At 41.7% G+C, this 22,999-nt stretch overlaps 1 long non-coding RNA gene across 1 annotated transcript in view; it reads right to left on the bottom strand.

The window, feature by feature from the left end:
- The window catches only part of LOC146796279 (uncharacterized), a 120,511-nt gene extending 98,253 nt beyond the window's left edge, over window positions 1–22,258 (bottom strand). Inside the window, exon 1 of the long non-coding RNA XR_014969590.1 lies at window positions 22,076–22,258. This is a non-coding gene — a long non-coding RNA (uncharacterized LOC146796279). The remainder of the gene's footprint in view (window positions 1–22,075) is intronic.
- Between the last annotated feature and the right edge of the window lie 741 nt (window positions 22,259–22,999).

The following is a 22,999-nucleotide window of genomic DNA, read 5'->3' as shown; positions in this document are numbered from 1 at the left end:
GGGGGATGTAAAATTAAAGTTAGGAGAGCACTAAATAGGACAGTTCAGATAGCATCAGAAAGCATTGCTGAAATTATGTTGCTCCATTGTAGATAATAAAATGCCACTGTCCATTTTGGGCCAAGAAGCATGTCGGACTAAGCATAACAATCTTTTTGCATGCTTCATCAACTATTCCACTGCCTTCGATAAGGTTAATAGATCTAAGTTTTGGGCTAAACTGGACATATGGGGAATAGATCAAGGCTTACTAAAGATCCTAATTGATCGTCATAGGGACACATGGGTAAGGGTGAAGTTATCGGATACCAAAGGTCTAACACTAAAATTCAACACCTTTAATGGACTAAAACAAGGTTGTATGCTGGCTCCACTACTATTTAGCTATACATTTTAGAAATGTGAGAAATTTTACAGCAGGAAAGAGGAGATTCACCCAAATTGGCAAATACAAAAATTCCATAACTCACATATGCGGGCAATTTTGTGATGCTTTTAATGGCACAGTGTAGAGTAGTTCCTATATCCTTGATAGGCTTTGCGCATTGGAATAATATACACTATAGATTTGACATAGGACTACGGTCAGTATGTCTCTATCGAGTATATTAAACTTAATTACTTGTGTGTGCCAGCTAACTCAGAGGTCACTAGAAACTTCTTGAATATACAAGAAGGGATTAGTCTCTGACAACCGCATAAACATGACAACTTTGTATCCCTTTAGAATCGGAACAGTCTCAGAATCGTGGAAACAATAGACAACAGTTTCACTCAGTCAATCGTGCATGCTTCGTTTCTACAGAGTTGCACAGAAATACAGAGACGGGCGTTTCAATAAAAAGGGTTTATTGAATAGTCTTATTTCTCATGCAAGAGATATGAATTTCTACAATCGTAAGACAGACTGCGAAGTACAATATGTATGAGGTTAGCAGTAAGATAAAATAATACTGCAATAGCATGGTTTGTAGCTATGACATATATTAATCAAAATACATACATAAATAACATAAGCTAAAATGTGATACTCATCTGATGCTTCTAAATTGTTCTACCCCAGTGTACCTAACCTAAGTGCAGTACGAGGTTTGAAGTAGGTGCCATTTCTAAAGAATAGCTAGCTATATTTTAGTTTAGCCAAGAGTTGCCAAAAGATTCTCTAAGTTCTAGTCAGCTCCATAACTTAGAATGATAGAGGTTGGAATCTCTTTTCTGGACTCGATAGTCTAGCCCCCCGCAAGGGAAGTCAGAGAGTACTGGAGCTGGATTCTCTGCGAGGAGGATGACAGCGTCAGGTCAGTGCATCAGGCTGGAAGTTGATCTCCTTCCAAACTTGCCGTGGCGAACTGCGTAGTCTGGGTTGGATCGAATCCTCCGGGAACCGCAATTTGCCAGGGCAAGTGGTGGTATATTTATACCTTGAAGGTGTCTAGTATTGACGTAAAAGTCGGGCAGAGGTACGTCATGAATGAACCCCTAAGGAATAGATGTTCATGCATTCTTAATTAGTTCTTGGAGAAATCAATATTCAAGCTGAGGGAAATTCCTAAAGGCTTAAGGGTCTGGTTTTCCAAGAATTTGTTGTGACGTGGATGGAGGGATGGAGGTGGCCATGCCTGTATTTGGTTTGTACGGACAATGTCTAAATAAGGGCCAGATTTCTATGTCCAAATAAGGGCAATGTGAATTGTACCTATATAAGGGCATAAATCGGGAAACCTATATACGGAATCTAAATCTGCCCACAACAACAAATTTGTCTACAGATTCAATTGTCCAGGGTGCATGCGGTGCATTCTTTTAACATGGATAATAATTTGCGGATTAACATTAGGAAAGCAAATGTTATGCTATTTGGAAACCAGACTCAACTTCAACCTCTAACTTTGACTACGACTAATCCGGAGCTGCACCCCCAATGCCCCCCAGCGCCTTGAGACCCTCACGGGTGAGTAACGAGTTTTAAAACCCCTGATTGATTGATTGATTAAATAATAAAAAGAAAATGTGGGCCATTGAATCATTGATTAAAACACAAATCTGGCCATTATTTTAATTCAAGAATGCCATATAGCAGAGGGGAAGTTAGCTGATTTTTCAATGTTTAGGTCTTGGGCAGCATGTCGGGGCTTCTCCTCCGCATCACATCGCGGTACGGCGATTTTCCTGGGCAAAAAACTTCAAGCCAAGGTGGTTAATTTTGTAAGTGATCAGAGAGGTAGGTGGTGTTGGGTGACCTGTAAAAATGGGAAATAGATTTTTAACCTTAGCTAGCATTTATGCTCCTGTAGAGGATAATGCGGTACTATATGAAGAGTTTTTCCAATCTCTAATACAAACTCCCGGGGAAGTGATTATAGGGGGAGATTTTAATTTCCTAGTAAATCCAAAAATTGAAAAATTTAAACAATTAAAACCAAAAAACTGTAGAATTATTCAAAAATTTAGGAAAACTCTAGATATATTTGATCCCTTGAGGGCAGCATTCCCAACTTAGATTGCATACACCTGCTTTTCGGGTGGATTACGCTCCTCCTCAGGCATCGATTACTTTCCTATGTCTAAGACCCTGATTTTTAGTAAGCAGGAAATCCTTCCGAATGGTTTTTCAGATCATGCAATGCTCATTTTAGAGCTCGAGCTAGGTAAAATTTCAGCTCATTCTAAGAGATGGAGCTTAAATAGGCAATAGTATCAATCAATCAATAGCTTTATTTCTATAACATGTATCATAAAAGCATTGTTCGACAGGTGTGCAATAAATAAAAGCAAGTACTCGATGGTAATAGATCTTTTTAAATACATAGATTGGCTAAAAGTTGTATTAGCACTGTATTTTAGACATCATATTATACCACAAAGCATTAAAACCAGTTATCATTAAAACAGTTATCTAAAAAGTGTGTATGCGAATTTCTGCGAGTTCATTCCATAAAATGCACACATTGGTTAAAAACAAATGCAGAAAAAGAGAATAAAAAAGGTAGCAGATCGTCACAGCGGTGTTATGTAAAGTGCAGGTGCTTTGTTAATCAGGAGACTCTTTCTTGGGTTATGGTGACTCCCCGGTATAACCTAAGGTTTGGTGAGTGCGGCATCTCAAGGCTTTTACCTGCCTCCGGTATTGCCCATGGTCTGCAATTAGGTGATTCGGCCGCCCCACACAGGGCTTTATGCCTGACTATCCAGGCGTGGCTTTAAAACTTAGCCACCCCACAAGCGAAAAGGACGCATGGGTCGAATTTCAAGATACACAGAGCAACCCTATGGTCACGGGTGCCCATGTCTCTGCAGATTGGTTTTAACCATTTAGACCTTACATTGTTATAGGCTGAGCAGGCAAACATGACGTGGGTAACACACTCCAGCTGGGCTCCATAACAAATGTAGCCTTCTTTTGTGTTCTTAGCTGAGCGCCACTTTGATGTTAAAGTAACAGGGAGTGAGCCAAACCTAAATTTTGTGTACAAGGCCCTATCACGTGGGACCTGGATTACATCTAGGTATAGCTCGAGGCTTCTGGTCTGCTTAAAAGTAAGAAATTAATCTGTTAATCTCCCCATATTAGGGATGCTGAGCTCCTGACTGTCAATCCAGCCCCAGTATAGGCTCCTGAGCTCTGCCTTGCTCGGGGGTTTTTGGGTGTCCCATGAATCTTTAAGGCCCAATAGTACCAACGTTTTCCTGACATTTGATATCCATTTGACCATGTGGTCTACATCTAGGTTCGTCACCTCCGTTGGAGCTGTGGCATATTTGGTGAGCTCAGGGGTGCGCCTTAGGCGAGCCCAAAAGAGCAGTGGGCGGAGGTTGGCAATGTCTCTGACTAGCCGCCTACCCATATCATACATTAGAGGTGTTAGTGGGGTATTACGTGGTAGCATCACCAAATCCCTCAAAAACTTGTGCTCGGATCTACTAAGCTTGTCTACATTCTCAAACCCCCATAGCTCAGCTCCATATAGAGCTGAGCTAACTGCCTTGGGATTGTAAACAATTTCACTTGCACTTTAGTCTTTATCTTAGCCATTTTTAATAGTGATATTAAATACTGAGTTATGTTCCTTGTTGATCTCTTTCATGTTTATAAGACTATTTTAGGAAAATTGACTCCTTAGAATCTGGTGTATGGAATGTTTTTTTCGTACTAATTCTATTTCGAGCACTATTGATAAGGAACTATAAGTTTGTATCTTTTATGGTATTATAAACCCAAATAAAGATTTGATGATGATAATGATGATGATTCATAAGCATTTTAGCTACATGGGGCCTCCAAAGCATTTTGCCAAGGCATTCAAAGGTACTGACTCTCTCCAGAGGATTTCCATTCAGTGTGAGGTTGTTCCTGAAAGATTTGTGGGGGTTGAAGACCATGAGCTTAGTCTTGGAGGTGTTAATGACTAAGCCCCGGTAGTCACAGAAAGATTGGTATCTATGTAATAGTTTTTGTAACCCAACTGGGGTCTTCGACAACAACAGGGTGTCGTCTGCCAATAGAGCGTCGGCACTTTGTCGCCTGCCAGGATTGGGGCATCAGCTGGATCTTCTTGAAGAAAACTCACCACCCCATTCACTTATAAAGAGAACAGGGTGGGGGCCATGACGCAACCCTGGCGGACTCCCTTGCCAACAGGGATCTGCTCTGTCAGCTGACATTTAGCCCCCCATCTCACCTGGGCGTAATTTCCCTCATGAAGGCGAATCAACATGTTAAGGATTAGGGAGGGAATGCCCATCTCTTTGAGGATCTGCCACAGCCTGGTCCTAGGTACCAGGTCGAAGGCAGTCTTTAAGTCGATGAATGCAAGGTAAGGCCGCCCTTTCCAATTAACACGACTTTCCAGTATATAAGCATTAGCCTAAATACCTGGTCGATCGTCCCGATGCAGGCCCTAAAGCCAGCCTGGTACTGGGAGAGGACATCCTCCTCTTCGGACCTCGTTAGGATTCTCTTTAAGAGGACACTGCCTAACACCTTTTGCATTACGTCGATCCGACTTATTGGCCTATAGTTTGAGGGATCTTCCCTGTCACCCTTTTTGTAAATCGGAACCACCTCAGTGCCTTTCCAGGATTCTGGGGCTGAGCAACCAGCAGCTTTAGCATTGAACAGTAGCTGGAAGTAACGCAACTAATCTCTGGGGTCAGCGAGGAACAGGTCTCCTGGAAGACCGTCTGGTCCAGGTGCTTGGGCAGGGACTAACTTCTTAATAGCTGCCTCAATGTCGGCCAGCGAGAAGGGATCACTAGCATTCCCTGCTAAAGGGACGTCTATGGGGCCCCATGGCTCCTCCAGACATCTGTCCTCTGTAGTGGAATACAGTTTCCCAAAATGATCATGCCTGTCTTGGCTTGTAATATGATTAGGCGGGGTGCCTAATTCCCTGCTGTTGCCCCGGCTCGCTAATTAGGGGATTCTCGGGGAAGACTGCCCTCTCGGAAGACCTGCCATCGACTTCACGACAAGGTGGACTCAGCCGGTGGGGGAGGGGCCCACGTACTGTGTCTGCGGCCTCTCCTCTACCGAGAACTACTGGGACACCGGGGCTTCGGCAGGGGACTCTACGGAGCCTGGACCTGGATTATATACCCTGCGGAGCTGCGCTTTACCCAGCAAACACCCTTCTATATATGTTGGAGACTCATTTTCAAGTGCATCTTTTACAACAAATGACGGCCAGCAATAGGAGACTTGAACTTCCCGCAGCATAGAACACTTGCTGCTGGGAGCAGGACTAAAAAACGGCGCAGATCCTCACCATATAGCACGATCCCTCACGCGTCCTGGGGGGCCTTGACCCACAACATCTGGCTCGTGGGAGTCTGGTAGGCACTTAACATTTCATGGGCAGGGGTGGAGTGAAGACTCCGGGGCCCTCTTTAATGCCCCTCCAATTCATGCATGGGAGATTAGTGAAATAGTGACCAGGCTTTATATTGGGTGCATAGATTTAAACCACGAAGAGAAGATAGCAGCAGGCTCACCTTGTCCTATGGCTGTGCCCTGCGCCCCATGCAAATCAGCACCGCTGGGGCCCTTCGACGCCCCGGCTGCAACAGGGCACACTGCAATGAGCCCCACCCCCTGTGCTCCTATCTGGATCACCGTGTTGCCTGACCTTAAAATGGTTGCCACCAAGAGGTTTATGTCACCCGTGATCTTTCTGATCACCTACCGAGGCAACAGATCCCCTCGCCTCTCAGAATCCTGAAATTAATTCTGAGGCTAGCCCTTCAGTGGAACGATCCGCAATTTATTGTTATTCCCCTGTGCCGACTTTTCTTTGAACGCCCTGCCTGTCCTCAAGATAGCCACCACACTTGTGTTTTAACTTTAACACAAAGTCCTCTATGTGATCTGGTGTCGGAGGCAAAATCAACTGCACACACAATCAAATAACCTTTTCCCTACAAGGATGGAATCTTCTGAATGAACTATGACTATGCCCCATGAGCAGACTCTAAAACTTTTTTACCACGCAATACACCATTATCCCTAAAGTTTCCACCATGGTGTGTGCCATGTACCAAAGCACTCCTTCACCCCTTGTTGGGAATGGATCCAGCATTTATACCCTGGAGTCTCAGAGACCCCCCGGAGAGAGTCCACAGCGTCAAGGGAGCCACACACAGTGGAGGTGTGGGAATGGCGCCCCTTGCAAAAGCACTTCCTCTCCCCTTGTTGGGGAGGGACCCAGTATTTATGCACTGGAGTCTCAGAGACCCCTCTGAGAGAGTGCACAGTGTAAAGGGAACCACACACAGTGGAGGTGTGTGAATGACACCATTCCCACTGGGATCACTGCACACCGGACGTTTGGAGATGGTTTTTCCTCATCTCCCGGTTATGTTTTCCTTCTCCCTCCCCCACCTCTTTCCCTCTTTCATTCTTTGTCTACCTCCCCTGCTCCTATCCTCGCTCCCCTGAATCTCTCCCCTTGCCTTCTTTTTCCCTTACGTATATGCTTTTAACACATGTAACTACGCTCCAGCAACTTGTAACTATGCTCTTAAAATGTGTAACCTGTAACTGTGTTAACTGGTAACTATGCTCTGAAACAATGCTCGTCCTCATGTAAAGCGCTCTGATGCCTTCGGGTCTAGCCAGCGCTATATAAAACTTTTCAAATAAATAAATAATGACCAAAAATGGTTTGTGTTCTTTCCAAGGCTAACATTCTTTAATTCCTGCCAGTGCAGTTCCTCCTACTCGATCTTTGATTTGCACAGGGTAGCCCTGTATTCCTTCCTAGCCAGTTTGACCAGGGGGCAGTTCTTATTTCTAACTACCAAGGATAGGGCCTGTCTTTTAAGCCTGCAGTTCTTAGAGTACCATGGATGCTGGTTTTAATGTGGAACACACGGTTTGTTGTGCCTGCTAGGTACTTGAAAATAAGAGCTCAGTTGTTCTATTGTGCGAGAATGGATAACGGGGACAGCTGCCCTCTCGCCTGTGTCCGCGAATGGAGTTCTGATATGTTCGTGGAGAAGACCTCCCGGATGCCTGCTAAGTTGGGATCTTGCAAGGAAACCTTGTGCCACTTCAAGTGCCTTTTACAGTTTGAGGGGACGACATCAATGATAGAGTTTGAGACCCCACTGGTTTGAGGGTGAGATGGTAAAACCCATGGGATCTTCATGGTCATATGTAGAGGGTTATGATCGCTGTCAGTCGTGGTGCCCACAAACTTGTCAGTCGTCTTGTCCCAAAGTTTTACATCGATTAAGATGTAATCGATGCGTGATGGACAATTGACTCTGTTAAAAATGTTTGCCCCCTGGGTGTCCGATGGAGTTCTACCATTAGCTGCCCTTAAGCCGAACTCCGTGGTGAGCGCATTAAGTTGGATTGCTAAGTGGGTCCATCTTTTGACAGGGGGTATATTAAGTGGAGGGACTGCCCATCTGCTATCGACTCCTTCATGCTCCAGCATGTCCTCAGAGTTCAGAGGCTCAAAAGTACAATTGAAGTCACCTGCGATCAAAATTCTTGCATGGGGCGAACAGCTGGATATGGCTTGTTCTAGTAGCGTGACAGTAGGCGAAGAGATGGATCATAGCCCCCTGCAGGAAAACACCGGAACTGCCCAGCAGCGATTCAAACATCCCGCTCCGTGGGATGTGAGCAGGGCTTATGAGGGCACAGATGACGCCTCCCTCTCAGCTGGAGAAGGCGGGAAACACGTGTTGCACCATGGGACTTGGAGTCCCACCAGATTGTACGTCCGTGCAGTGATGGGCACTGAAGAGGGAAGGATGTGCCCCAGGCTTGGCAGGTGACAGGAGGGGCTCGAGATGGATCACATCCCCCACAGGTAAACACCAGAACTGCCCAGCAGAGATTCAGGCAATATCTTTTGGAAGAAAGTTGGGTTCTACTCTGTAAAGCAGAGATAAAGGAGTCCCTTGTAAGAAACCAATGGACGGCTCCTCTCCATATTGTCTGGAACTCTCTGAAAGCTTTTATTTGGGGTCTAGTTATTGGGAAGGATGCAGAAAGTTCTAGAAAAATTAAGGAAAAAAAGTGAAATTTAGAACAGGAGGTGCTATGATAATTTTCTCAGTAACCCCTCGGCCTCCAACCAACGTAATTTCGATCAGGCCAAACGGGATCTTACTGAAGCTTATTATGTAGAATGTGAAATTCTTAATAGCAACTGTAGGCAGATGGTATATGAAGAGAGCAATTTCACCAGGAGGTTCCTCGCATGGCAGGCTCGGGAGCAGGCTGCAAGTAACCGGATTAGTACTTTGAGATGTCCGGTAACTGGGACTCAAAGCGAAGATCCAGCAGTTATAGGGGACACAATGCTTCAACACTATATGAATATTTAATGTCAACAACAACCTATTGATAAGGCATCCCTGGATAAGTTTCTCCAGGAACAGGAAATTCCTGCTTTTTCGGAGGCCGATCAAAGTAGAATGATGCACCCTTTTTCAAGAGAAGAGTTGGTAGATATCATAAAAAACCTCCTGAATGGCAAAGCCTGTGGACCGGACGGTCTCCAGGACGAGTTTTTTTAAACATTTTCAGATGTTGTTTTGGACTACTTTTTGCTGGTTGCCAATTCAATTTCAGCAGGAGGCCCGATCCCGCCTTCATTCCAAAAAGGAAATGTAGTCATTTTTAAAAAAAAAGGGAAAAGACTGCGAAGATCCCAATGCATGCCGCCCACCTACACTTTTAAACTCGGACAATACGATCACCACCAAACTTTTAGCCAACAGATTCAATGTTATAGCCCAGAATCTGATCCATTCCGACCAAAATGGGTTTATAGCAGAGAGACAGCTTGGGGCTAACACGCATTATCTTGCAGAAGGATTGGATTATTTTGAGACCAAGAAAATACTAGCCTTGGTCCTTCTGTTAGACGCCGAGAAGGCGTTTGACCTCATGGTCTGGGACTCTTTATTCCATATCCTCTCCAGTTTTGGTATACATCCTAAGATCACGGGGTTGATTCAGAGAATATCTCTCAACACAGAAGCCAATATTATCGTTCCCGCCTCCGAGGCAGAACAAATTAGTGTAAAGACAAGGCTGTCCATTGTCCCCCATTTTATTCGCTTTTTTATTAAACCTTTGGCTATCGCTATTCGGAATAATGCAGATATTCGCCTCCCTTTACCTTGTATGGGGAAACCAAAATTATATGCGGACGATATCATGCTTATAATTAAAAGTGATAAGGGGGTCCAAGCAAAAGTCTTTGAGGTTTTTGAGCAGTTTCAACTGCTCGCAGGGTATAAAATCAATAAAAAGAAAACTAAAATAATCCAATGCGGATGCAAGCCCAATGTGTTACATTCCGATATCTTGTCCTGTCTAAATTCTAAACCAAAAAGAAATCTGGGGGTTTATTTCTTGACTCGAATCGTTGACTTGTATGATTTAAATATTCTCCCACTTTTGCAGAAAGCACAGGATTTCTGCTGTGGTGGAACTCGCTCTCTTTAACTATTATGGGTAGGGTCTCACTGATTAAAATGTCTGTTCTCCCGCTATTTAATTTTTTTTTCTCTGCAATTCCCTGTGTTTTAACAGTACCTTTTTTTGCTAAACTAGAGTCCATGTTTACATCCCTTCTTTGGGGAAAGAAAACTCCCCGAATTGCGCTAAGCACTTTATATGAGGAGGATGGTGGGTTAGCTCTCCCTAATCTCAGGGATTATTATTTTGCATCTTTTGCACAATATATGTCTAGGTTTAAGTAAGATTTCAACACAGGTCCATTCGTAAATTATTTTATGAATTTAATCTGTAAAGAGCATCAGATACGCTGTCCATTAAAAATCTTTAAATCTCCTAAATTAGTGCGTTACAAGTGCATGCTGTGGTTCTTTAATAAACGTCAGGACTTTTATAGAAGATATTCAATCCCAGTCATAAATTCTTCTTCCCGCTCTCCGAACTCACTTCAGCAATTTGGGCTAGAGAATCCACCGAAATTATTGAAAAATGGGCTAAGGTCGGCTTTCGGAAGATCGCAGATTTTATACGGATTGAAAGGTGGCTGAACATGTCCGAATTGTACAACCTAATTCTGAATTATTTTCTTCTCCTCTGGTCATTTAATGTTCTTATCAGGTTTCTTAACAATCTGGATCTGTTACAGATTATCGAATGTAAAAATCTGGCATATGCTTTTCTTGAAGAAATCAGTCAGGAAACCAGGGGAGTGGAAAAAATGTATAGTCCCTATCAAACGTTCGGCTCTCACTGAGAAAGCAATAACAAAATGGGAAAAACACGAAGGTTTGGAGGTTACAGAGAGTATGTGGTCCGAATTAAATAAACCTAATTTTAGAACATTAAGGGAAGCTAATTGGTACTGGATGCTATATTTCAGCAAATGGCTTCGATATAGAATCCCACATATTCTTCATCTAAGGTTTACCTTAGCCAAACCGGTCAGTGTTTTCGCTGCTCAAATCATCCGATTTCCAATTGGACGCATATTATATCACAGTGCACTTTAATTCAGGGGTCCTGGAATGAGATTTTTCGTCATCTGGAGGCTGAATGCTTCATCATAATAGACTCCAATAATTTGCTGAAAGTCCTTGGCTATGACCCTTCTTTACTTCTCACTGGTAACTTGATAAATTATTATATATTGCAATGGCGGTCGCCAGGCCACTCTTGATTCAGAGATGGCAATCAGACCTGGTACCAACAAAAGGCGAATGGGTTTGGAAAATGAAGCAGGTTAGGAATAGTGAGTGCCTGTATGCATTACGAATTGGTGGGATTAAGAAGTTTGAAAAAATATGGGTGGCTCATTTTGATTGAATTTGAATTTTTTTTAAAGGTTGTTCTAAGTATGCAGAAATCTTAACTAATGTTATCTGTGTTGACATATCTGTATACTCAGTCGCACTTTTTTGCACTATAGACACCTATTTTACAGCACTTTATTGCACTATAGACACTTAAGCCTCCCTTTTAAAAATGGTTTAAGTCACCAGGCCAAAAACATTAACTATGACATATATGTTGTCATTTTTGCACAATTTATTGGACTTAATATACTATAGACACCTTAAGCTAGTTCTAGATTTGGCAGGCAACGTCGCATCTGATTTTTAGTACGCCAAAACCGCACTATTATTCTTTAATTTTGGCAAAACTTTCCGCTCTACCTGGACTTATATTTTACTGTTTTTAAGGGCACTTTAGTGTTTATTTAGTTATGAATGAAAGAATATTATACCTGAACTTTAATGCTTCGTCAAATTTAAGGTTATCGTTTTTGTTTCTGACTATGTAATCTGTTTTGTTTCAATATGGCTATTGTGAATGTTTTTTTTTCATTGGAAATTTTAATGGTGCTATTTTGATGAATTTGTGTATTCTTGATGGATCTCAATAAAAGAAGAAAAAACAGAAAAATACAGTCACCCATACAGCTACTGCTCACACACCTACTCACTGACCCACACAGTCACTCACATAGCCACTCGCTCACCTATACAGTTACTAAAATATCCACTCACTTACTCATACATATACTAACACATGTACTCACTCACCTGTACAGTCACTGACACAAGCACATATTCTCCCATACAACCTCTCTCACACTCACTCATACAGCTACTCACATACCTATTCACTCACACATACAGCCGCTCACACACCCAGACACTCACTCACCCATACACCCATTTACAGACTCAGTCACTCACCAATGAAGACACTTATGTACCTGCTTAGTCACCCATTCAGGCACTCATGCACCCTCTCATTCACCATTTACAGCCATTGACCCACCAGCAGACTCACCCACACAGCCACTCTTTCACCCTCTTTCGCCAATACAGCCACTTAAACACCCACTCACTCACCCATACAGATACTCATACAGCCACTAACTTACTCATACACCCACTGACAGACCAACTCGCTCACCCATGAAAACTCAGATGCACTCACTCATGTCTACAGTCTCTCACATAACCACTCACTCTTCTATATACCACTTACACACCCACTCTCTCAACCATACAGGCCACCACACCATACAACCACCACAGCAACTTCCGTTAGTATATTTCTGTTTAACACTCAGTACCTTTGAGAAAACACTCACAATCACTGGATGATGTCATCAGTGATGTCATCAGTGATGCCATTTGAGATGTCATCAGTGATGTCACCAGTGATGTCATTTGAGATGTCATCAGTGATGTCACTGACCATGTAATGAATTATGTAATATGTGAGGTCATAAGCAGTGCATTGCAGGGGTGTATGTCATAGTTAGCTCAGCTAACTATAACTGCTAAATTTCTCTGGCTTTGTACGAGTGAAATGTCAGCCTAACTATAATGTCCCTGTAACCTTTGGCTTTTTCATAGAATTCTTTACATTCTATTTCAGAACTATAACATTCTTGTAATCTTTGGTTTTTTAAGTGAATTTCTAAGGTTTTTTTATTTAAAATTTTCTCAGTAAAACATTATTTATTTCAAATTTAAAAAATATTTTGGAAATTATTTTTCTATTTATATGTACTATTTTAGTAGTAGTTGTTTCAAGAATCCTTTGATATTTTTAAAGGTGTTTTTTTACAACTGTGTTTTGTTTCCAAATACTTCCATTGCTTATGGCTTAATTGTGAAAATATTTAATGTAATTTCATAGTCTTCTTTCTTATACATGTAACAACTTTTTTGTTTGGCCTATTTGTATATATATACACTTTTCTAAATTGAAAGAATTTTTTTATATTTTATAATCCATTTCTAAACTGTTTCTTTTAAATGTAAACTATTGGTAATTTGTTTTGTTATTGAAAATATCTTAAGGTATTTTATTTTAGTTACGTTGTACTTCTGCAGTTTCCGTGAGACATGCTAGTCAACCAGAACTCTATGGTTTTCTACTCCGATCACATGATCGCTATGGAATCGCAGTGCACCAATGGCAGTTTCCTAAAAAAATTACAAGGTAACCATTAATGGCATCCTATTCAACTTTGCTTTCAAGGTTACAGAGGCTGCAAACAAAGAGAAACACTGTGTTTCATTTAATTCCCTTATTAATCATATAGCTCTTCTGAATGGTCAAATTTCTTAACCCTTTGTTTGACTCTTCTAAAGAAAGCTCAATTTGGTAGCGGTTTTGGACAGGATCTGTGGATTCACGAAGAAATCCGCGGAGCTCAGCGTGGCCCACCATGCAAACCTACAGTAGATCTGGGGATCCGCATGGCAAATCCAAATCTTTTTTAAAATCTACTCCTAAACACTACCACTTACAAACCACTTCCTACAAATCCCTAAATTTATACCCAAACAATCTTCATTCATTATTCCTTTCGTGAACAATGTCTCCTCACTTTGACATTCTAAGCTTTTTTGTTTCCTTCCCCCATACTTCTGGAGCTCTGTTTACATGGTGACAAAAATGTTAACTACTCTTCTAGCAGTAAGTCACAAGTTCACAACAGTCTCTACAGCAGCATGCTAACTCTTTAACGCAAGACAGTAGGTATGGTTGACTCTATGCAATTAGAAACATATCCCACTAAGCCAATCAGACATGCACTTACTTTAAATTTATAGCACAGCCTAGTTTTAAACAGTGCCATTATTACAGCATCCAATCAAAAGTGGTCTTTTATATTTTACTTACTAGGGCCTCTTAACATGACTTCATTTTGAAAACTGACTCATTCAGCTGCAGCCTTCTCCAGCCTTCTCCTATGTGCTACTGCTCCATCCTTCAAAATGGTTAGCGTGTGGATTAGAGGTCAGAGCTTTGTGTTTTGGGCTAGAGAGTTTGCTACAAAGAGTGAGATTGGCAGGGACCTGGGCTTGCCTAATGTGGCTATTAGTTGTTTTGGCCAGAGAGAGTTAAAGTGGCAGCAAATTCTACCATTGGTTGAAAGCATTATGGATTCCAAACATCCAGTCCTCATAATTGCGCACTGTGGTGGCAAAAACCTGGGCATGCTGACTGGGGCAGGACTGGAAATCATAATGAAGAATATCTTTGAACAATTAAAGCAACTTTTCCCTCACATCGCCTTGGTGTTTTCTAACATATGCTAGAGGCAGAAATGGAAGTAGTCCTCTGAAGTTTGTCCCCAGATAGAGAACGCAAGGAAACATGTTAAAAAAAAGTGTTTCACCATTCCTCAGGGACCATAATATGGGCTCTAGCTACAATAATAATCTGCACTTCAATATGCATGGAATACACAGGAGAGATGGTATTTACTTCACGGATGAAGGCAACAGAGGATTTCTGAGCAACTTGAAACTCTGCATCTGCTCATATATGTAGTCAATATATGCACACAATGAACACACCGGCTCTTCCAACAGCTACCCTACGTCCCAAACAGTTATTTGTTTAATTTATTGAATTGGTGGATCCATCGCTGAACCCCAAACCAAAAGCCCACATTCAATGCAAAAGAGCACATAATATTTCTAGTAAAGGGTTCTGAATGGATCTCACAGAGGGTATGACAAAGCCTAAATTGGTATCATTTTAGGTGCATAAGTGTCTCAATAGATATCTTAGTTGCTGCAACAGTGTCTGTATGAGTATATCAGTAGGTTGAACTCTCTATATCAGTATCTGAGTGACAATGAAAGTGTCTATATAGTTGTAAGTCTGGGTGTGAGAGTGTCTGTATGGGTTTCTGAAAGGGTGTAACAGTGTATGTAGGATTTCTGACTGGGCATGACACTGTCTGTACGGCTATGTGAGTGTGTGTAAAAGTGTTTATATAGGTGTAAGTGGGGGTGTGAAAGTCTGTATGGGTTTGTAAATGGGTGTAACAATGTCTGCATAGGATATGTGAATTGGTGTGAAAGTTCCTGTCTGGATGTATGTATGTATGTAAGAGTCTCTGTATGGGTTTGTGAATTGATGTAACAGTGTTTGTAGGATATGTGAATGGTTGTTACAGTGTCTGTATGTGTGAGTGGGTATAAAAATATCTATATAGGTGTAAGTCTGGATGTGAAAGTCTCTGTATGGGTTTGTGAATGCAATTAACAGTCTGCATGGGTGTAAGAGTGGGTGTGAGAGGGTCTGTATGGATATGTGACTGAGTGTGAAAGTCTCTGTATGGATGTAACTGTAGGTGTGAGAGTCTCTCTATGGGTTTGTGAATGGGTGTAACAGTTTCTCTGAGATATTTAAATGGGTGTGACAATGCCTGTTTAGGTATGTGAGTGGGTGTAAAACTGTCAGTATAGGTGTAAGTGTGGGTATGAGAGTCTCTGTACAAGTTTGTGAATGAGTGTAACAGTGTCTGCATAGATGTAAGAGTGGGTGTGGGAGAGTCGGTATGGGTATGTGAGTGAGTTTGATAGTCTTTGTGTATACATTTTCAGTCCCGGGGACAGTTTCCCCAACAAGCAAAATGGTGGCTGAAACTTTTCTGGGAAGGTGTAGCAAGCCAAACATGACTTTGCTTTGGCACATGAATTTGCCGATTACCGATGGGTGGATCCACGGAGGGCCCGCGTCCCTATAAATACGAATGTGTTTTCTGGTTAATATCTCTAAAACTACTAAATGGATTTACACCAAATAAGTTAAAGCATGGTCTGCGTAACCAAAACTACCTTTTTGACATTCAGTGTAACTTCCGTCCAGCAGTTCGGGCTGTAAGCTTGTTCAAAGGTACTATGGAGAGTAACATGGGGAAAGCGCGTTTTGGGACCCCGTTTTCTTGGCCCTGGCTTGACAGGCTACCCCAAAACTTTCCAGACACAAGCTGACGTGAGTTTTTAATTTCTGGGGATACCTTTCTGAAGATTCGTCAACTGGCGCCAAAGATAAGGCAAGTGAAAAACTGCTTTTTAATAGAAATTAAGTCCTAACTATAACTACCTACTGGTGACCGCCAGTAGGAAGTTATAGTTAGGACCTAGTTTCCATAGAAAGACCGTTTTTTTTTTGCCAATAACGTTTGTGTCATCAGATGAATTCTTTGAATTTTTCAAAACTGATAACGCTTTCTTCAACTGCTGGCTTGCCAAGTGGGAGCTGAGGAAAAGGGTGGATCCCAAAATGTGTTTTCCCATGTTAATTCCCATAGAGATTTTAGACACGACTACAGCCGAACCGCTGAATGAATGTACACCAAATTTGGCAGCAAGGTAAGTCAATCCATTCAGTAGTTTTGGAAATATTGAGAGAATTATTTTTGTATATATAGGGATGCGGATCCTCTGAGGCCAAAACTTCAACCAGGAAGTGTTGACAGCCATCTTGGGACGTGGCTTCAGCCAAGTCCTACAAAAAAACATTTTTAAAAAAAGAAAAGGGGGCAGGGTAGGAATACCCTGACCCCCTAGATGTGATGATATCATGGCAAAAAAAGCATTTTGTTTTCATTTTCAGGGGAAGCCATGCTGAATCTGTGGCTCCAGTTTAATTTTTGTTTTTTTTAAAAGAAGCCCACCTTTTCTAATGTTTAGCACTTGGGTGCGCCAGGTCCCGGGGGCATGAACAAATATATTCACGAGGGGTCACACAGGGCACCCTTTGTAGGGCTTATAAATGCCTCTGGACTGCCACCTCCCAGGGCACTGGTTTAAATGTATGCAGGGGTGCCCTACTGACCGGTACCTCCCCAAGGCAAATGTCAAATAAATACAGGGGGTCCACACAGTCACCTGCTGCCCCAGAGCAACCACCTCCCTGGGGCAATTAAAATCATGTATGTGGGTGGGCACACTGGGATCGCCCGTGCCCTGGGGACAAAAACAGACGCTTGCATTCCAATTATTGTAGTCCCTGACGCGTTTCGGAAGATTCACAATTAAAAAACGGACTTTCGTACTGAGGCCCACTGGAGGGCTCTGAAAACTTTAAAATATTAAAGTAAATAACTATCAGAACACGGTCCCCACTGGCGGGGAAGAATCAGCACATTCAGGCACTACAATGCCCGGCATACACAGATATCTTCACTTACCTGGGAGGCCCACCGTAGGGCAATCAATTGTATCATGCAAAAGAGAGGAAATGCGTGTTTAATGCACCTGTGACTGTCAGCTTGCCCTATGATTAAGGAGCAGCAGCTCCGAAAAGCGGCAAGGACTACAATAATTGGAATGCAAGTGCCGTTTTTTGTTTATAAAGATTCAGTTGAACCATCTTCTGTGGAGTGCGTTCTCAAATCAGGGCACCTTGGGATCATATTTCATCATGGCGGTCCGGCTGTTAATTGCACCACCTGCATAAAGAATTTATGGGGCTGCAGGGTTTGGAACTGTTCTGTGCCTAACAGTAGCACGGAAGAGTCACAATTAAAAACTGGACTTTCATTCTGAGGGCCACTGGGGGCTCTGAAAATATTAAAATAATAAAGTAAATAACTGTCGGAACACGGTCCCCACTGGCAGGGAAGAATCAGCACAAACAGGCACCACAACTCTCATCTTAATAAAGATTCAGTTGAACTGTCCTGAAATCAGGGCACCTTGGAATATATATATACACACACACACACACACACACACACACGCACAGGCACACGCACACGCACGCACACACACACACACACACACACACACACACACGCAGTGCATTGCGGGGGCATAAGTTATAGTTGGCTCAGGTAACTGCAACTGCTGAATTTCAGTGGTTTTGTACGACTGATATCTGAGCTTACTATAACGCCCCTATAACCTTTGATTTTTTTCAGTGAATTTAAATGCTTTTTAAAATTCTAATTCCTAAGTATAACTTCCCTGTAACCTTCCATTTTTTCAGTACATATATATTTATCCCCATTTTGCACATGCACTTTGCTGAAATCTCAAAACTTTAAAAAGAATGCAAATGTTTCTACATGAACTACGAACCTGCTTTGCTTCTGTGACCTGCTCGCTGCTGTCTTCCTGCGCCCACGATAAATGGTGTGTGATGCAAATATATGGTTATATATATTGTTATGGTAATAAATGTAAAATATTTTTACAACTATATACTGGTAAACAATTATTTTATTAGTTATGTTTCCTAATATCCACAAAAACTCTGGTGGGAAGACTATATCAGCTCAGGGGACTTTATTTGAAAACGCATCTGAAGATGTAGACAGGTTCCTCTGACCTTAAGTACAAAGCCTATCTTCCTGTTCTTTGATATATCTTGGAAAGATGATTTGGTTATAGTAATAATGGATATAACTCTATTGTGTACTAGTATACTAAGGCAAAATGAAAAGGGGGAGGACTAAAACAGCTCCTGTTACCAAATCTACTAAAGCGTGCAAAACATCTCCACAGTCTCACCTTGGGTATTGCATGCAGACCCTGCACTGGAACAGACACTTAACACCCTCTTACAGCCCATTTTGACCAGACTGTCCAAAATAGAGGAGAGTCTAAAGCTTTTCCTTAAAACTGAACTGGTGAATGAGTGGCCTGGACAGGGAAAATCACACGAGGGAAACCCAAGCTATTTACAATCACTGTTGGGTTGTTCCACCCATTGCACCGACTTAATATTAACCACTGGGGCTGACATTTGCCTATCACTATTAATATCAAACAGGAGCTCGGAAGCATTATGCACTGAGGTTAACTCTGCATATTCAGATTCAAATATCAAGGCCATTTCTGCTTGGCCACAACAGAAGACATTGATATTGATGACTGCAGAGATCTACTAATGAATTAGTTATGTGGATTATTCAAATTTTGTAGCTCGGAAAGAGAACAACAATAATGGCAGCTGACAGTTCCATGGCAATGTACAGCCCTATGATGTTTGACTACGGGTTCACAATATATTCTAAATTGCCTTATTTCTTTAATTAATACATTTAATTATTATCAAGTTACATCATTTTATCTGGCACATGACCTAAATGAATTTGTCAGACACCAACTATGTGCAATGATTTATTTTCGTCACTGTCAGTTTTGCCTAGGAAACAAAATATCCTGAGTCCAGATATCACCAGCTGTGATGCACCATCTGTGATGTCTGACTCGCTGCATAAGATGCACTAGAGTTGTCTTCATTGGCATCTTCAAGACAACCAACCATAAACATCAATATTGGACTGGAGTAGACATATCAATTTATCAGTGCCATGGAAAATCTATCTGTACATGACTCTACTTCGTATTAGGACTTTCGCACAGGATATGGACATAGACTCAAAAACATTGTAGGGGTAGTGCAAGTGACATCACATGCTTTTAATCCAGTGTCATCCCAGTAAGTGAAATCATATGACATTTGACGTAACGTCACCATAGAAAGTGATGCAACATGAACATTCATTCTGATAAAATCACAAAGCACAACATCACCATAGTTAAGAAATAAATGCAAGATAAGAGTTACGAAAACAGCTCCATGTTTATGTCAACTATGATGCTACCGACCTGTGCCAGAGGCATATACACCCCACATCCAAGTGCAACCATCATATGCCAAAGGTAGTCACCTGCAATAGCAGCGTAACATGATCAGACACATTTCCAATGATGATAGGCAACATCTTTGTCTTTTATTCTGCTACCTGGGTTAAGAAGTCCTTAATATACACTTCCAGTTATGGTCACTCAATGAGAATGAAGTATAATTTTATTACGTGCGCCACCCTGCATGTTTTGATGTATTTTTCAAAAAGGGTGTGTGTTTAGCGATATTTGAGAGTGCCTCTGATATACTGCAGGTGTTGGTTTCTTATGCCCAAATATACTAAGTCCTTGCATTGCCATTGCATCACGCTTGGCGACACAAAGCAATGCAAGGGCTTAAGTGATATTTACTAAGCCACGCAAATCCACCTTGCAAGGTTCTGCATGGCTTGGTAAGTCAAGAGTAACGCACAGCAGTACAAGTCACTGCATTGTGTTGCTCTGCATTGGAAAGGTGTTCCATGGGTGAAATGTGAGTGATCCCACGCATACACCCATGGATTTTGGCGCATTCCCATGTTTACTAAGGGTAGTACGTCTGGGAATGAGTCAAAATGCAATCCCATCCCAACAGAGACATAACAAGGAGAAATATATATTCATTTATCCTTGTTATTTTATCTTTCTACATGTGCTGCATTCTGTAGTACACAAGAAAGAGGAAAATGCCTCTGAGATTTGTCTGTGTTTAGAAAGGTGTCACTTCCTGCACAAAACAATCTGGCCTGTAAAGTAGGCCCCGATGTACCCAGGTGCCTGTGTTGGTGTTATTCAGCACGCAGTGCACCAGCACAGAGTGAGAGCAGGAATGAGCCATATCTTAGTAAATATGGAGCATTTATCCTTTCTGCAAACACAAAGAGGTTTTAAGGTCCAAAAAACCTATTGGTGGCTAGAGGGTAGAGAGGTCCTCTGGAGTGTGAATAAAGGGATACACCCTCCCTGTCAAATACTGTTAACCTAAGAGTACCACTTTTGGGGCGACAACGTCTCCATAAAAGACTGCACAGGATCTGTGATGCACCACACCTATACACCACTCTTATTAGAATGGGAAATGGAAAAGACCCTTTTTTATGCAACCTTCACCCACTCTAGTAGTGACATGCTTCATCATTGGGTTCACCCTGACTCCTAAAGGTCACAGTGGGATTGACCACATTTCAGGGAGCTCTTATGAAGAAGGTTGTTTAGGGGGTGTAACGTTAAGGATAACATTCATCTCCTACTCCCAAGGTATCCTTGGTGGGTGGGAAGGTTAAAAATTAACACTATAAGGATGTAAGGATGTGATGGTCCTATGACCCTAAAATATCAACATGTTTCAGCCCTGTTCTATTGGCCTACCTAGGTTCCTGGGGTTTCGTCAGGGTGGGTTCATAAGTAAGTTACTCCCCCAGTGACGTGTCTAACCTGTTGTTCTCTTTAAGTATCATGCAAATAGTCAAAGCTTGCACCTAGCGTTTAATGCTTGCCACTATGGGATATTACCTGAATTACAAATAGAAAAAGTGAGCACACAAATGATGAAAAGATGAAGCACACCCTTCATGACGCACCAATTAGTAGCTGTCACCTATGCATGCACATCGGCATGCCGATATAAGTGTATGTGTCATTTTTCCAAACATTGTGTTTTTACTGTGATCACATACACACACTTTTAAAAGAAGACATTTAGTGGAACTGACACAAATATGGTATGAGGCGGTGGGACACTGTTCCATCTCCCTGCCTCGTAAAAGCAAAAGCCTCTCCATGCAAATGTATGCTCAGGGTGGAGTATGATGATTATTAAGTGATAAAACCCTGTTCTTCACAATGACAAATGGACTACTGTGCATATTATTATGAGATATTTCTGAACTGAGACGAAACAAAGGGCCAGGCTTTTACCTGAAGACATATTTTTAAACTCTGTACTGCTAAAACCTACTCACCCAAAGTGTTTGAAAAAACTGTCCCCACAGTGGCTTGAGTGGGCGGCTCTATAGCCAGACTCTAAAGAGATAACAACGGAAGTAATTAAAAGGAATAGTAGAGCCTAAGTACAATATGTTTTATTAAAAGTCCCCATTGTAAGGTATTAGCAAAAAAAACGCGGAGAAAAAATCAGCGTGAGATAGCCTCTTATAAAAACACTTACTTCATCGAGGGTCTCATCCCATTCAAATACCTATTTGGCTCAGCGTCCCTGCTCGCAATTGTAAGTGGCTGGTTTTTATATATCCCCAGTGCCCGGCGTGTACGGTACAGTTTTCTCGTAATCACAGCGCGGTGATTGAGAAACAGGTGCTGACAGTATGCCGTAGGTCGTGGGGAGTGCAGATCGGTGAAGGGCGGGGGCTCAGTTGTATGTACAGAGTAAAGTGTGCCTCTGTCAGAGCATGTCTCTCCAGCTCAGCGTGGCGTGCATCTGAAATGGAATCATGGGATATGTAGTTTCCCAAAGGGTAGGGGTTGTATTTTTTCGCTTGTCTTTTTGGAATAAACATTAAAGAAGCCATTATAATGGTTTCTTTCTTTTTTATAAAACAATGTATATTTAGGCCTGGGCAAAAAACTGAGGAATAATTATTGATTCATGTGAAATAAGTCTGTTGTGTCAAACTTAAATTCGTATTTATTTATCAATAGATGGTGTATATGTTTCTTCCCTTATCACAGAGGGGTGCCTAGATGGTAATGTTGTTGTGATTGGAACTACAAACAGTTATAGTCTAAGCCGCAACTAAAGAAAAAAACTCTAGTGTAGGAAGTGTGCAGAGATGCTGAAGTAGAGGGCATAAGTGTAGTATAGTCAATCATTCAAAATAAGCTTTATTCGAATTCACACGTGAATCATAAAACCTACATCCATAAAAAATTTATCAAAAAGCGGTATAAAAGTTAAAACAAATTAAAAAGCTTAAAAAACTACAGCACATAGATTCAGTGCAAAAAAGATCATCAAATGCACACTCAATTATATTTTCATGTTCAAAGTATAGCTGCTTCCTGCGATTGATAATGGCCCGCAGATATCTAGATATAGCGGGACATATATAGATGTTAGGTAGCATTTGCAAAT

Source organism: Triturus cristatus, chromosome 10, assembly GCF_964204655.1.
Source record: "Triturus cristatus chromosome 10, aTriCri1.1, whole genome shotgun sequence".
NCBI classification, from domain to species: domain Eukaryota; kingdom Metazoa; phylum Chordata; class Amphibia; order Caudata; family Salamandridae; genus Triturus; species Triturus cristatus.
The sequence above is the reverse complement of the archived record's forward strand: the minus strand, read 5'-3'. Positions and strand labels throughout refer to the sequence as shown.